This window comes from Mesoplodon mirus (genome assembly GCF_964341445.2).
Source record: "Mesoplodon mirus genome assembly, chromosome: 3".
NCBI lineage: Eukaryota > Metazoa > Chordata > Mammalia > Artiodactyla > Ziphiidae > Mesoplodon > Mesoplodon mirus.
This window is the reverse complement of record NC_138978.1, coordinates 25,860,241-25,875,339: the sequence shown is the minus strand read 5'-3', so window position 1 is coordinate 25,875,339 and position 15,099 is coordinate 25,860,241. Positions and strand designations below refer to the sequence as shown.

Genomic DNA, 15,099 nt, shown 5'->3' with positions numbered 1-15,099 from the left:
TAAACTCAAGAATTCCCTAAGATTTATTATACTAGTAAATTTCACTTTAACCAGAAAACTACAGTATAATAATTAACATCTGATTAGAGTGTAAGTATGAATAGAAATTAACATTGGATCATGGGTTGCATTAGCAGACATTGTGAAGACTGGAAAATAGGCTGTGGTTGTCTCCCACTATTGTTAAATGTGAAAAATATACTACAGTCTACTAGAAGATAAAATGCTTTCTCACACTGTTTGGCACAGAAACAAGATTCAGTAATGATGGACTATTTCAGATAACCCACTATTTGCTAAAAGCATTCAATAAAATTATTGACTATGCTTGATGACATTTTTCTCTCTCAAAAAGGACGTGTCCTATTATTGTGTACTTAATTCTAAGCAATAAAGAATAATTTATTGGTGACATGCATGTATCAGGAAACTTGGCAGAAAATAATAATTTCACAAAGTTGGTGGGGTTTTTTTGTGGGGTTTTTTTTCGGCCACCCCATGCGGGCGGCTTGTGGGATCCTAGTTCCCCAACCAGGGATGGAACCTCAGCCCCTTGCAGTGAAACTGCGGAGTCCTAACCTCTGGACTGCCAGGGAATTCCCCACAAAGTTTTTATACTGAGAAAAGAGGTAGGTCATAGTCAAATATGTAAGCTTATAATAAACAAATTTTTTAAACACTTAAACAAAAGTAAGGCATGACTGCATGGTCAAGGATTCTACAAGCATGTAGAATTTGTAAGGATAAGGCAATTCTAGAAAGTGAAGTTCATTCATTACATTTCACATATATATATCAAGTGCCAGATTCTTTTCTAGGCCCTGGGGATATGGCAGTGAAATTTTCTCTACACAATCAGAAATTTTTAGAAAACATGAGGAAAGTATTAAAGACACAGTCATGAACAGCAGGGAGATTACAGGAATATATGATGAAGTTTTAAAGTGAGGATTTTTTTTTTCAGGAGGATAATGAGACTGAAGGGAGAAACTATATAGTTATCTAAATATAAAGGCAAGAGTAAGATGAAGGGATAAAATGTGGTGTATATATGCAATGGAGTATTATTCAGCCTTAAAAAAGAAAGAAATTCTGATATATACTAGTATGACATGGATGAACCTTGAAAACATTATTCTAAGTAAAATAAGGCAGACACAAAAGAATGACTATTGGGGCTTCCCTGGCGGTGCAGTGGTTGAGAGTCCGCCTGCCGATGCAGGGGACGGGTTTCTGTCCCGGTCCGGGAAGATCCCACATGCCACGGAGCAGCTGGGCCCGTGAGCCATGGCCGCTGAGCCTGGGCTCCGCAACGGGAGAGGCCACAACAGTGAGAGGCCCGCTTACCGCAAAAAAAAAAAAAAAAAAAAAAAAGAATGACTATTATATGATTCCACTTATATTAGCTACCTATAGTAGTCAAATTCATGGAGAGAACAAGTAGAATAGTGGTTACCAGGGGCTGGGGGAAGGGAGGAATAGAAAGTTATTGTTTAATGGGTAGAGTTTCCATTTGGGATAAAGAAGCTCTGGAAATGGATAGTGGTAATGGCTGTGCAACATCAATATACTTAATGACACTGAACTGTACACTTAAAAATGGTTAAGATGGTAAATTTTATGTTATGTATATTTTACCACAATTTTTAAAAAGGAGACAAGTACATTTTCTCTGACTTTTCAAATCCTTGCTAAGTATCCCTTTTGTGTACCCTTGTGGTCCTAATATTTTCATATATATTACACTGTGCTATATTGTAATTGCTTGCTTAAAATGTTTTACACAGGCAGCAACTATATCTGTCTTGCTAATCTTTACATCCTTTGCGTTTATCACGATTGATACTCAAGTAATTTTTGAATAAATAAAAGCACTTTCTAGATACTTCAGGGGATACAAAAACGAATAAGACATAGTTCATTCATGCCTTCAAGGAGTTTACGTACGATCCAACAGAGGAATATATTTTTTGTTTTCTGACTGATAACCCAGTGTTAAAATGGCTGTCCCTTCATTTTAGTTAGTTTGGTATCACTATTAAAAGCATGTAAATCTACAACTGAAAAATACCTTACTTATCAACTATCTTTCATTGAAATATGAGGTCACTAAGGTTCAAAAAAGATAAGCAAAGTCATTTACCTAAGGTCACTCAGCTAATAGTGACTTTAATAACAAACAACTTAATAACTATTAACTCGGCTAATAACTAAGCCTGGGAGGTAGGAACATAGGCATTAAAACCTTCAGGCCGATGCTACTTCCGTCATAAGGCCTAATCCCTATGAACTAAATCAGAGTTCCTCTGGAGCTGGGGATAACAATGCACATGATCTTAACTACAATGACCTCAAGCTAACACCGAATATCCTGAAAGATTCTTTTAATTCAAACACCATGGTCTACCCAAATGGAATGGGAAATCCCAGCCACTGTTCCCAAAACCCTCCAGTGACATTTCATATCATTCAGAAAAAAAAGCCAGAATCTTTCCCAACACCTCCCCTGATCCAGCCACACCGGTCTTCCCACTGTTCCTTAAACATGCTGGCACACTCTGCCTGCGGCCTTTGTTTTTGCTGTTCCCTGTGCCTGGAAAGCTGCTTCCCAGGTAGCCACCAGGCTTGCTTCCTTTGGGTCTTTACTCAAATACCACTTTCTCAGTGAGGCTCTACTCGACCACCCTACCTAAAACTGGAGCCCCCACTGCACTTGACTTTTCCTTTTTCTACTTTAGTTTTCTCTGTAGTAATTACTATTCCTTAAGGACATACTATATCGTTTTTACTAATTTGCTTTTTGGCCATCTACACCACTAGAATATAAACTCCACTGGAGCAAAGAATCTTGCCTGTTTTGTGCATTGCTGCATCCCTGGCAACTAGAATGCTGCGCCAATAAATATCAGTTGAAGAAATAAATGAGCAAATGAAAGAAACTTAATATTGATATGCTTAAAGGCCAGAAACTACTTTCCTCATGATAAAAGATGTACACACATCATTTGGTGAAGGATAAAGAAATTAACAGACTCCAGACACACTCAAGAAGAATACAAAAGGCTTATTTACATATACTTATTTATTTTTGTCTGCACTAGGTCTTCATTTCTGCGCGCGGGCTGTCTCTAGTTGCGGCAAGCGGGGGCTACTCTTCGTTGCGGTACACGGGCTTCTCAATGCGGTGGCTTCTCTTGTTGCGGAGCACGGGCTCTAGGCCGTGGGCTTCAGTAGTTGCAGCATGCAGGCTCTAGAGCACAGGCTCAGCATGTGGGATCTTCCCAGACCAGGGATCGAACCCGTGTCCCCTGCAATGGCAGGCGGATTCTTTTCTTTTTTTTTTAAGCTTTTTTTAAAAAATCTTTATTGGAGTATAATTGCTTTACAATGTTGTGTCAGTTTCTGCTGTACAACAAAGTGAATCAGCTATAAGTATACATATACCCCATATCCCCTCCCTCTTGAGCCTCCCTCCCACCCTCCCTATCCCACCCCCTAGGTGGTTACAAAGCACCGAGCTGAACTCCCTGCGCTATGTAGCTGCTTCCCACTAGCCATCCATTTTACATTTGGTAGTGTATATATGTCAACGCTACTTTTTCACTTCATCCCAGCTCCCCGCCCCGCCATGTCCTCAAGTCCGTTCTCTATGTCTGCATCTTTGCTCCTGTGACAGGCAGATTCTTAACCACTGTGCCACCAGGGAAGGCCCTGTATTACTCTTCTAAAGTTTTTTTTACTTACAAATACTATTTTAAAGAAAAACATTTGCTCATAGGAAAATGTTTTTGTAATTTAATTACAAAACAATCAGCTAAGTTACTGTGTTGCTGGGACTTCCCTGGTGGCGCAGTGGTTAAGAATCCACCTGCCAATTCAGGGAACAGGGGTTCAAGCCCTGGTCCAGGAAGATCCCACATGCAGCAGAGCAACTAAGCCCATGCGCCACAACTACTGAGCCTGTGCTCTAGAGTCCGCGAGCCACAACTACTGAAGCCCGCGCACCTAGAGCCTGTGCTCCTCAACAAGAGAAGCCGCTGCTATGAGAAGCCCGCGCACCACAATGAAGAGCAGCCCCCGCTCAAAACTAGAGAAAGCCCCCACAGCAACGAAGACCAAATGCAGTCAATAAATAAATAAATAAATTTATTTTTTTTTTTAAAAAAGAATAATAACAACTAACTTTTAAAAAAAATTACTGTGTTGCCTAGCAGCAAAAGGAAATTAATATGCCAAAACCTTGAAAATGCTCATTTATTCCAAATATTTTCTTGTGTAGTCCAGATAGTCTCTAACAAAGGTAACACTCTAAGGAAATCAGAGTGATGGGGATCAATGGTAAATGGCAATGACCTCAGATTCCCTAAGGGTGTATAGTTCTGGGTCAGCTCCCAGGAGTCTGAGTCCAGAGAGAAGCAGACCTAGCCATTCCTACCTAACCTCTAGGTCATTCTTCATTCATATGTGTTCTAAAAAAACTGAGGTTGTGTGTCAGCGCTGCCAAGAGGATCATGAACCAAATTAGATACCCAGAAACACTGTTAACTCACCCTATATCTACATCTGATTCATTCATCTTCTTCCCTTTGATACAGTCTCTGGACTAAGACCTATTCTTTTAAGTAATATTACCCTATAAGAAACCCTATCAGGAAATCACTTTCCAAAAAAGTCTTTAAAAAGTAAAAGTAATTATAAAGTGCTTCTCTGTATTATTTATATGAAACTTTTTAAACAGTATTATAAAATTCTCATTGGAGGCTAATGAGATTTACAATATCGAAAATGGAGATTTTTCCCAGAATTAAATAACTAATATTCTAGGAACCATGCTGAAGACCTAGATGTGGCTCCTATCCTTAAAGACTCCACAATCTATTTTAAAAAAACAGGCAAGAATAAGCACTAATGTATTTAGTAACATATGCAGAAAGTAAGCAGAGCAGATAAAAGTCCTTTAAACCAGCTATCAGGAAAGTCCTTTTGGAGACACCCTGTGCCAAGTCTTAAAGGATGAGTAGTAGCAGGTAAAGAAAGGAGGAAAAAGCACGATCACCTGGATGAGCACCGAGAGAGCATAAACACCTGAATGGACAACAATAAGCAGTTTCCTACAAGTGAGTATAAAATATAGGATGACAGAAAATAATACAATAGTCCCCCCTTATCCTCAGGGATATGTTCCAAGACCCCAGATGGATGCCTGAAACTGTAGATAGTACCAAAACCTATATATATATATATATATATATATATATATATACACTATGTTTTTTCCTGTACATACCTACCTATGATAAAGACTAATATATAAATTAGGCACTGTAAGAGATGAACAACAATAACTAATAATAAAATAGACAATTATGAAATAAAAGTTATGTGAATGTGATCTCTCTCTCTCTCAAAATATTTTATTGCAGGTATTTTCCCACTGCAGTTGACCGCAAGTAACTGAAACCGCAGAAAGCAAATGGTGGATAAGGGGAGACTACCATAGAGGATGAGACAGGCTTGCAACTAGGTAGGGATAGATTAGGGACGACCTTCCTTTACAACTTCAAGAATTTATACCTTAATCTCTGTAACACAGAGAGCCATTAAAAAATTTTAAACATGGAAGTACCACAGTAAAAACTGCTTTAAGAGAATTTTCTTTGGTGAGTGAGTACAGAAGATAGGAGGAAACAGAAACAAAGAGACTAGTAGGAAACTCTCATAACATCCTTGATGAAAGATCATTATAGCGTGAGACAAGATTGTTGAGACAGAAAAGGTAAATGGATTCTAAAACTACTGAGGAAAGACAGTTTGACAGAGTGGGTTACAACCAGCTTAGGGTCAGAAAAACTACTCACTGGCAATGTGACCTTTGGCAAATTAACTTATCTAAGCCTCAGTTTCTCCATATGTAAAATCTTCCTTACTTCATAGTGTTTTGCAAGGATTAAATAAGAAAATGTAAATCACTTAGTACAGTAATTGCTCTTGGTAAATACTAACTCTATGGTAGCAATTATTGTTCATAAAGTAATGTGACCAGGCCTTGGTGACTGAATGGAAGTCATGAGAGAAAGGAAAGCAGGGTTGACGCACAGGTTTTTACCAAAGCAATAGATGGAAAAAGTACAAATTTAAAAGAAGAAATATGTTTGAAGTGAAAGATGGTTATTCTGTTTTTAGACATGTTAAGGAGTCTACAGGACAACCAAAATAGTTTAAAGCTGCTAAAGTCATTCTGAGTTTTCAAAAACAATCTTGAGTATAAACACAACAAATGTACATACTTAACCTTGGATATGTAAACTGATCTAACCAGGATTATAATGAAGCATCAGAGAATGTTAAATCTCAATCAGAACTCATAAATCATCTAGTTGAGTGATTCTTAATCTTTTTGTTGTCATGAGAGTCTGATGAAAGCTACAGACCTTCTCCTCAGAAATCTTCAAAAACAAAACTTCCCAACAATTGGTTAAGAACCTCCTGATCCATTCTCCTCAAGGAGCACAGACATACAATTAGGCTGTTACTGCTAATTAGAGACAAAGCCCAAACCGAAACCCAGGCTCTCAGTTCCATGTTTTTTCTCCATTATTACCAGTAAGTTGACATGATTCTTTCATATTTGCATTTTATTTAGTCAGTCACGCAAAGTTAAAATCACACACACACACACACACACACACACACACACACACAATTCAGATTTTACTGACTGCAGCTTGTAGCCCTCATCAGGCTTTCTAGATCCAATGGCATTTCCCAATAGTCAACTGTTTCCCATTTGTGGTAACAGAATAGGCATTAGCACTTCGAAAGACGGAGAAGCATTGGTTGTGGGTTGTTTTTGTTATTTCCTTTTAAGAAAAGAATAAAAAGCTGTTTTACTTTTGAAACTTTTCTACCTAATGAAAACTGATTTATTTAAATGTAAAGAATCCTATTAGGATTTAATTCAATAAATGCTACTGCCACCTACCAAGTACAAGGTACAAAGAACACAAAGATATCTAAGACTCCCAAGGTCAACCATTAAAAGTAAAACAAGTAAATGCCTAAAACTTTAAACAAAGGAATAGAAAACACCTTTATTTGGGCCAACACTTATTTACTTTTACCTAATTAAAAAAAAAAAAGGAATCTGTGGCAAAAGAGAAACACATACCCGACTATTGACAGTTCAACATAGACTGTGAGCAATAAATGCTCTAGCAATTACACAAACAAAAGTAATGAGGACCTCAACTGAGGAGCAATGGGCTTTGAATTCTGATGGACCTGAGTTCTAATCCCAGCTCTACTGCCTCTAAACTGGGAACTTGAGCAAATTACTTAATTTCTCTAAACTTCTGTCATCTCATTTAAAAAATAGTAATGAGAGCTTCCCTGGTGGCGCAGTGGTTGAGAGTCCGCCTGCCAATGCAGGGGACACGGGTTCGTGCCCTGGTCTGGGAAGATCCCACGTGCTGCGGAGCGGCTGGGCCCGTGAGCCATGGCCGCGGAGCCTGTGCTCCACAACAGGAGAGGCCACAACAGTGAGAGGCCCACATACCGCGGAAAAAAAAAAAAAAAATAGTAATGAACTCAGATGACTGTTGTTAGGATTAAATAAGAAAATACATATAAATGTCAGCTATCATTCCGACAGAAAAATTAGATTAAGTTTTACATATTACATTTGTAAATTATATAACTGCCAGGTGTATTAGCTAGTAAATTCATTCTGCTACATTGAAGTGGAATCTGGCTTTATATCTATACTATGTTATCTATTTTATATGTATACATCTTACTATATCTATAGTAAGTAGGTTTCATGGTATTGTCAAAAGTATACTTTCTCTTAAAAACATACTGCTTCAGAATTCAGTATATTTTGATACAGTCTACATGAACAGATTAAGCAGATATCAATATAACATAAAAACATTTAATACCAAATAAAAAGAGATAGGGTTTCAAAAGATTATCAATTCTAGTTACTGACAAACATAGCATAATATTTGTATTTGGAGTTCAACAATGACAGGCCAGTGGAACAGTGTGGGCCTAACTCTCTCAGGACCAGTCAATATACTTTATTATGTATCAGTAACATGTCATTCTTTCCTTTTCATGAGAATAGAAACATGACTTGCCTTTAGCTGATGATTTATGTCAAATAAAAACCTAGATTTTTAAATATCTTGGTATTATTAACAGAGAGAAAAGCTGAACAGAAGTTAATGGCGTGCAAAAGTAAATAGCTATTTCTCTTATAATACATTTCTGGTAGTATCTTAAAATTTTTTAAATATGTGATTCCTATATGTATAGTGACAGAATAACTGCCCCAAGAATAATATCAGGATATCCACAAGCAAAATAATGGATCTGGACCCCCATCTCACACCATACACAAAAATCAACTCAAAATGCATCAAATCCTAATATAGAAACCAAAACTATAAAACTCTTAGAAGAAAACTTGGTGTAAACATTCATGACCTTGGATTGGGCAAGGGTTTCTTAGATATGACACCTAAAGCACAAGTAACCAAGGAGAAAATAAATTAGACTTCCTCAAAAGTTTTACCTTTGTGCTTCCAAGGACAACATCAAGAAAGTGAAGACAACCCACACAATGGGAGAAAATATTTACAAATATATATCTAATAAGGGTCTAGTCTCCAGAATATATAAAGAACTCTTACAACTCAACAATGAAAAGAAAAATAGACCAATTTTAACATGGGCAAAGGATCTGAATAGACAAGTCTCCAAAGAAGATATACAAATGACCAACAAGTACATGAAAAGGTGCTCAATGTCACCAGTAATTAAGGAAATGCAACTCAAAACCACAATGAAATACCACTTCATACCTACTAGGATGGCTATTATAAAAATAATAAAATAAATAAGTAAACAGAAAACAACAAGTGTTGTTGATGTAGAGAAACTGGTGCCCTCATACTTTGCTGGTAGGAATGTAAAATGGTGCAGCCACTGTGGAAAACTGTGTGGAAGTTCCTCAAAAAGTTAAACACAGTTACCATGACTCAGCACTTCTAGGTATACACCCAAGAGAATTGAAAACATGCTCACACAAAAACTTGTACATGAATGTTCACAGCAGCATTACTCTTAATAGCCAAAAAGTAGAAGCAATCCAAATGTCCATCAACTGAGGAATGGATAAACAAAACGTTGTATGTATATATCTATACAGTGGAATATTATTCAACAGTACAAAGAAATGAAGTACTGATACATGCTACCACATGGGTGAACCTTGAAAACATTATGCTAAGTGAAAGAAGCCAGACACAAAGGCAACACATTATATGATTTATACAGAGGAGGAACCAGTCTGCTCTCCTCACAAAAGAAGAGCAAATTGATGAGAGTTTCCTCTAAAGATTTAAAAGCACTCTCAAGATATATTGAACTCCTGGATCTGGATCTGGATCTGGATCTGGATCTGGAAAGGGAGACCGGAACTTGAGTATTCAGTAATTTACACTAGTATAAAGTTAAATTTTTTATTTTTCCTTCATGAAAATATGTCATGACGTAAACATTAATATACATATTCTTGAGAAGTGTATTACACATTAACACACACATGGAAGGACACAACTTCAGCAGTCAACAGTGTTACGTCACTTCATCCTAGGAAGCAGATAGAACACATATTGTCCCCACTTTATCTAAAAAGATCATCTCAGAGGAGTAACATGACCTATTCAAGATCCTAGGATGGTAGAGCTGGGACTATAAACCAGGTGCTCTGATTCCTAGCCTGGTTTAAATTCCTTAAATCAGTGTTCTCTAGCTTTAGTGTGCTGCTATATCCTTCATTCAACAAGTCTGTCACTCAACCAATTTAACACATTGTTTATGGGAAAAGAGAACTGATCTCCAAATTATGGTTTTATTAATTATTTATTAAGGTATAACCTATTTATAAACCAGGATACTCTGTAAATATAGAAAATACTTCAAGCACACTTAACACCTTATTCACCTAAGGTCTTCATCTTAAAACCTCAGACACCACAGGAGTTAAAACAAACAGCACTAAACCCACGCACATACGGCCACCTTATCTTTGATAAAGGAGGCAAGAGTATACAATGGAGGAAAGACTGCCTCTTCAATAAGTGGCGCTGGGAAAACTGGACAGCTACACGTAAAAGAATGAAATTAGAACACTCCCTAACACCATACACAAAAATAAGCTCAAAATGGATTAAAGACCTAAATGTAAGGCCAGACACTATAAAACCCTTAGAGGAAAAACAGGCAGAACACTCTATGACATAAATCACAGCAAGGTCCTTTTTGACCCACCTCCTAGAGAAATGGAAATAAAAACAAAAATAAACAAATGGGACCTAATGAAACTTAGAAGCTTTTGCACAGCAAAGGAAACCATAAACAAGATGAAAAGACAACCCTCAGAATGGGAGAAAATATTTGCAAATGAAGCAACTGACAAAGGATTAATCTCCAAAATATACAAGCCGCTCATGCATCTCAATATCACAAAAACAAACAACCCAATCCAAAAATGGGCAGAAGACCTAAACAGACATTTCTCCAAAGAAGATATACAGATTGCCAACATATACATGAAAAGATGCTCAACATCCCTAATCATTAGAGAAATGCAAATCAAAACTACAATGAGGTTGACCTCATTGACCTCTGACCTCACACCAGTCAGAATGGCCATCATCAAAACTTCTACAGACAGGGCTTCCCTGGTGGCGCAGTGGTTGAGAGTCCGCCTGCCTATGCAGGGGACACGGGTTCGTGCCCCGGTCCGGGAAGATCCCACATGCCGCGGAGCGGCTGGGCCCGTGAGCCATGGCTGCTGAGCCTGCACGTCCGGAGCCTGTGCTCCGCAGCGGGAGAGGCCACAACAGTGAGAGGCCCGCGTACCGCAAAAAAAACAAAACAAACAAAAAAAAAACTTCTACAAACAATAAATGCTGGAGAGGGTGTGGAGAAAAGGGAACCCTCTTGCACTGTTGGTGGGAATGTAAATTGATACAAACACTACGGAGAACAATATGGACGTTCCTTAACAAACTAAAAATAGAACTACCATGTGACCCAGCAATCCCACTACTGGGCATATACCCTGAGAAAACAATTCAAAAACAGTCATGTACCACAATGTTCATTGCAGCTCTATTTACAATAGCCAGGACATGGAAGCAACCTAAGTGTACATCGACAGATGAATGGATGAAGAAGATGTGGCACATATATACAGTGAAATATTACTCAGCCATAAAAAGAAACGAAATTGAGTTATTTGTAGTGAGATAGATGGACCTAGAGTCGGTCATACAGAGCAAAGTCAGTAAGAAAGAGAAAAACAAATACCGTATGCTAACACATATATATAGAATCTAAAAAAAAAAAAAAAAAAGGTTCTGATGAACCTAGGAGCAGGACAGGAATAAAGACACAGATGTAGAGAATGGACTTGAGGACACGGGGAGGGGGAAGGGTAAGCTGGGACAAAGTGAGAGAGTAACATTGACATATATACACTATATATATATATATACACACTACCAAATGTAATAGCTAGCTAGTGGGAAGCAACTGCATAGCACAGGGAGATCAGCTTGGTGCTATGCGACCATCTAGAGGAGTGGGAGGGAGACGCAAAAGGGAGGGGATATGGGTTAGACGTATGCATATAGCTGATTTACTTTGTTATACAGCACAAACTAACGCAACATTGTAAAGCAATTATACTCCAATAAAGATGTTAAAGGAGGTCTTCCCTGGTGGCGCAGTGGTTAAGAATCCACCTGCCAATGCAGGGGACACGGGTTCGAGCCCTGCTCTGGGAAGACCCACATGCCGTGGAGCAGCTAAGTCCGTGGGCTACAACTACTGAGCCTGCGCTCTAGAGCCCGCGAGCCACAACTACTGAACCCACGTGCCACAACTACTGAAGCCCACGCGCCTAGAGCCCGTGCTCTGCAACAAGAGAAGCCACTGCAGTGAGAAGCCCGTGCACCGCAACAAAGAGTAGCCCCCACTCGCCGCAACTAGAGAAATCCCGCTCACAGCAACAAAACACCCAACTCAGCCAAAAATAAATAAATAAATAGATAGATAGTAAATAAATAAAATTTTAAAGTTTAAAAAAATTTTTTTAAAGATGTTAAAGGAAAAAAGAAAATAAATAAATAAAAAATAAACAGTACTCTATCATATAGGAAAGCCTCTCTTGGCCCTTATTCAGAGTCCATTACCTTTCTTTTAAGCCTAATTCTAATAAGCTTATTTGTCTAATTAAAGGTAGAAGTTATGATTCTACTAGATGTACATACTGAAAGTAAATAACAGTGTATAACGAGGAAGGAGACACACAAAAAATTCAAAGGTATAGCAATCCTGACCATTTGTAGGGGTAATAAATCCTACACAGCTCAAGGTCTTTATTATTGTTCATAATAATCCACAGTCGCCAATAAAAGGATGACTCAGTTCCATATACAGTTGTCCCTCAGTATCTGTGGGGGATGGGGATCCCATGGATACCAAAATCCACAGGTGCTCAAGTCCCTTATATGAAAGCACAGTTGATCCTCCCTATCTGCAGGTCCCATATTTGGAATATGGAGGGCCATCTGTACTTTCTTCAAGAAGGAAGGGAAGAATGTAGCTCTATTTTCTCAAACTCAAAAACTTGGATTCTTCTATTCCCCTTTTTGTTCCCAATTAGTTAAATCCAATCAGTTGACAAATCCTACTGATTCTAACTCCACAACTATTTGTTTCCATTTTTACTGTCCTGGCTCTAATTCACTCAAGAATATTACAAATAGCCCGCCACTATTTCCAGCCCCTCCTGCTACAAAAGTTATCCTCCTAAAAGAAAGATTTAATCACACCATTCTTTCATTCATTTATTTCATTTAGTTGAAAGATCAAACTTTTAAAGGCTCCATGGTTGCTACACTATAAAACCCAAACTCCTTTCCCACAGCACCTCAGCCTGGCTGTGATTTGCCCTCACCCTACTAGAGTGACTAGAATACTAGTCTCTTTTCCTACAGGTCCCACATGCAACTACTTGCTATTTCCTAAAAGAACCTGCCCTTCCCTGCTTCTGTCTCTGTAATACCCTATACCTGCATCTCCACCTACTGAAATTCTAATCCTCCTTCAAGGTCCAGCCCAAATGCCATGTTTTCCATCAGAATTTCTCTAATCTGTCCAGTCATAATTAATCCCTTCACCTAAATGCCTTTATTTACTTAACATATATTGGACATTTTTCCATAAACATCCAGCTCATTATTTTTAATAGCTTCAAAGTACTCCACTGTATACATGTCACAGGTTTTACTCAAAGGTGACATACATTTTTTTTAAAGCATTCGGGTTTTTTTGTTTGTTTGTTTGTTTGTTTTTGCGGTACGCGGGCCTCTCACTGTTGTGGCCTCTCCCGTTGCAGAGCACAGGCTCTGGACGCACAGGCTCAGCGCCCATGGCTCATGGGCCCAGCCGCTCCGCGGCATGTGGGATCTTCCCGGACCGGGGCACAAACCCGTGTCCCCTGCATCAGCAGGCGGACCCTCAACCACTGCGCCACCAGGGAAGCCCAGCATTAGTTTTTTTAATATGAAGAAAATAAAATAATCCTGTAATCCCACTGACTGGATAATACCTGTTGACTTTAAAAATAAATAAATAAAAGCAGTACATGCTCATGGTTAGAAAACAGCACAGAAAGGTATTTGCTAGAATTATAATGGTAACTTCCACTATGTAAAAGGTTAAGGTAATCAAACTAGAGGAGTATGAAGAGTGTATGAAGAATTGAAGGAACAGCACAGGTTCACTAACTGTAAATGTTCACTGAAATTGATTCTTTTTTCCCCATAGTGAAACAGGCTATTTTTAAAGACTCATTCTTAAAACCAATGGCCTGTTATAAAAATGTTCTTGTTATGTTTCTGTCAGGCAGATTGAACATTCCTTTCTTCTTTTTCTTCTTTTAATTTTGACAGTCTCTCCATATAGGAGAGGGAAAATGGATTATCCAGAAGCAATCAGTCATTAGCAAAATCAATGTGCATACCCATGAAGATGTCTAGAAACTATTTCAAATGTTCTCTAACTTCCCCTGCATAGCATCCCTCACGAAAAAGGCTTTAACCACATAGTGTGGTTCTATCCTGCCAAAACCCGATCTGACAGACCTAAGCTGTACCTGCAGGACACACTGCCCACACCAACTCAAGCTTTAATGCAAAAGCCTCCTAATAGGGCTGACTTATTCCAGATTCAACCACACTCCTATCCATTCTTCACACTACAAACAATCTAATCTTTTTTTTTTTTTTGTGGTACGCGGGCCTCTCACTGTCCTGGCCTCTCCCATTACGGAGCACAGGCTCCGGACGCGCAGGCTCAGCGGCCATGGCTCACGGGCCCAGCCGCTCTGCGGCATGTGGGATCTTTCCGGACCGGGGCACGAACCCGTGTCCCCTGCATCGGCAGGCGGACTCTCAACCACCGCGCCACCAGGGAAGCCCACAGTCTAATCTTTCTTAAGCAACGTTTTCTTCATGTCTTGCCTATAGAATTCTCACTGCTATTTCAAGGCCAAACTCAAGTTGCAGCTCTTCCAGGAAATCTTCCCTAAACTCAAGCCCTCAGTAATCTCTCTTCTTCCTTTTGGAATTTAGAGAGCTTGTTTATATCATATTATCCAGCATTTCATTAAATTCTGCTTTGTCCTCTATTATTTCATGTATATAACTAGACTGCAAACTCCATGATGGCAGAGTTTATATCCTAAATGTCTGTATATCCCACAGTACCTAATCAGAGGAACTGCACAGTAGGTGCTCAATATTTTTTGATGATTCTTACTGTGAATTATTTTATAGTAATATAAATATTAAACCTTTACACATAATTCTCTAATTGTGGAATTCCTAAAGTTTATTTGTGGTTATGTGTTGTATAAAGCAATATTAGTAATTCTGATTGCAACCCAACACAAAGATTAATCTGTCAAGCAACTTTTCAAGAGACAAACAGATCAATCTGTGACAGTTCTATAGTTTC

General features: G+C 38.6%; 1 protein-coding gene across 18 annotated transcripts in view; it reads right to left on the bottom strand.

The window, feature by feature from the left end:
- The window catches only part of EPB41 (erythrocyte membrane protein band 4.1), a 204,227-nt gene that overhangs the window by 136,351 nt on the left and 52,777 nt on the right, over positions 1 to 15,099 (bottom strand). The window lies entirely within an intron of this gene.